The sequence below is a fragment of the Olea europaea genome, unplaced genomic scaffold, assembly GCF_002742605.1.
Source record: "Olea europaea var. sylvestris unplaced genomic scaffold, O_europaea_v1 scaffold2362, whole genome shotgun sequence".
Taxonomy (NCBI): Eukaryota; Viridiplantae; Streptophyta; class Magnoliopsida; order Lamiales; family Oleaceae; genus Olea; species Olea europaea.
Window position 1 is genome coordinate 99,067 of NW_019241750.1, and position 2,721 is coordinate 101,787.

The 2,721-nt window shown below is 32.9% G+C and overlaps 1 pseudogene; it reads left to right on the forward strand.

Annotated features, from left to right (window-relative positions):
• Positions 1–1,366: 1,366 nt before the first annotated feature.
• LOC111381737 lies at positions 1,367–2,158 on the forward strand (annotated as a pseudogene).
• Positions 2,159–2,721: the final 563 nt, after the last annotated feature.

Consider the following 2,721-nt stretch of genomic DNA (forward strand, 5'->3'; position numbering starts at 1 on the left):
AGCGGCGGATCTAGAATTTTGAGTGAGTACGGGCGGCCATTGACTTTCGACTGTCGGCTGTAATAAATAAATAACAAAAAATTAAGGCTCCGTTTGATATCCATTTTTTTCAAAATGCATTTTTCTCTCTCTTATTTTCAGCAACACATTTTTTTATGAAATTAACATCACACGTAAATCAAAAACTTTTCATTATTTTTCAACCACACATTTCTCATTAATTTACTATTCAAAAATGTATTTTTACATAAAAATATCTTCCAAACACCCTCTAAATATAATAATTATTTTGCTAAAACTAAATATATATAATTTTGTTGATACACCATGTGACATAGTGGCCAAGTTTTCTATAATTTAGAAGGAGGAGTACAAGTTCGAATACTTGCAAATTGCATTAATACCACTAAAATAGAATATATATTTTTTGATACATTTAGTGTCAAAATTCAGTAAGTGCCATTACGGTCAACCTTTCAATTATCTTAAAGGAGGTCACTGGTTTGAATCCCTTCCCTATTACATTAGATTTCGATAAAAATTGCAAAACTAGAGAAATTGCAAAATAAATTGGTTTGGAAGAGATTCAAACTCCGTTTTGTATATGAAAGCTCTAACCAAACGATATGCAAGAGATGTTTGAAAATGAAATAAATTATTAGATATATAACCTAAACATATTCCCTACTGTCAACAAATAAAATTATTCCCGGCGGATCCAGCACGCGCTGCCGTCGGGTGCTAGATCCGCCACTAGCTAGAATGTGTACATTCTAAGTAGAGAAGTCCTTTGACTTAAATATTATAATAGAACTAATTGGGCATGGTCAAATTATCGCAAAGGTGCATTGTGAAACATTAGAACGTGAAAAGTAAATAATGCTAATTTTGGAGCCACAATTTATCAAAGCATCAAAACATATTTAAAGTAAAGATCCTTTTTTCCTTCATATGAAATTACTAGAAAAAACTCATTGGGAAAACAGAAAACTGCACGAGAAGTGCACGTGGATTACTAATCTTTAACAATAGATACATTTGTAAATAAACTTTAGCAAAGAACAATAAAAGGAAGTGTTATAGGAAAATTAGTACCCAATTTAACCTGCATAGACATCCTACTTTCTTTTCTTTAGAGGAACATACTTGTGTAAGTGCTTTTTTGAGCATCTCGTATGAAATTCTCCGTACAATGACAGAAGCTGATAGCAAAACATTAAAACCTTAGACTCTGAAGATTAGTTTACACCTTCAAAATTTGGATAATTCAATACGATAAGTTGTATGAGAGATCGCTATGTTAAAACTTTAGACTCTGAAGATTAGTTTACACCTTCAAAATTTGGATAATTCAATACGATAAGTTGTATAAGAGATCGCTATGTTAAATCCTTTCTTATGGCATGAAATGAACTCGGGAATGGGATCTTCACCTTTACTGCAAAGGTCAATGCTCCTGTGTTTGCTTGATTCTTATATATACTGCCATTTTTATGGAGTTCCAGGCCGCTCTACCAAGGAGAACAAGTCATTCGATGAGAGTTCTTTCAGTGGAAAACCTAAAGCCTATGCGAGTAGACTGTTGATGCTGAGAGCCAGCAACTTAGTCCATTCGTTTGCCTCACCTGTCATGCAATTGAACGGTTGATGAACGGGAGCACTGTGGAAGAGTAATGCAAGATATTAAGGAATGTGTTATCTCACATTGATTTAATATCGAAATAAATATCAATTTATAAAAATCTTGGGCTTCTCCATTTAATAAGATTGACCTTATTAAAATGGACCCAAGTCTTAACATGATATCAAAGTCACTCCGTGGATTTCAAGATTGGTCTATTCAAATGAGCCACCATCTTGAGGAGACCTATTAAGAGATGTGTTATTCCATATCAGTTTAATACAGAAATAAATACCAATTTATAAAGATCTTGGGCTCTTCACTTTATAAGGTTGACCTTATTAAGATGGACCCCAAGTCTTAACATGGTATCAGAGCCACTCCGTGGATTTAAAGATAATCCAAAAATTCAGTTTTGGCATAGATTACAAGCCAGAAAGAGTGAAGAATTAAATGAAAGAGAGAGTAAAGAATTTTGAGATTGAGTGGCGTGCAAATGACCGTTCAGTTGACGACCTCTTCCATTTATTAATGGATGTAATGGGGATATCCAGGGGATCACCAATTGACTTATCCTTCAATTTGTACGTATTGCAAATAAAGAATCTAATGAAATTGATTTTTTAGGCAACAATCCTATCATTAATGTAATTAAGTGTCTGATCTATGTAATAAAACAATGATGTTGGACTTTGAAGATGTCTGAGTAGCACTGTTTTTCATGATTGGGATTTAGACCCTGCATTGAGAAGAAAAAATTAGGTTAACTTGAATCTTGCTGTTTTTTACCGTATCTGTTTATTAATACAAGTGCTGGAGTAGGGATTTTTAAGCATAAAAGGGAGAATAGTGACAGTTTTTTGGAATCCTATTGGCAACAATCAGATAAAGTTATTCAATCCTATGTCATTATTGCTCCAAAATTAAATGAAAGCCTAGAAAAGGAGCCACGAGAGTTGCAAGTGTAGAATACATTAATAAACTTATAATTTTAATAATAAACACAATGAGAAACCAGGAAGTTCAAGGACAATTCTCCAAAGAAACAAAGTGAAAAGAATAATTAAAGGACAAAAATAGTCACCTAAATTGATAAAATG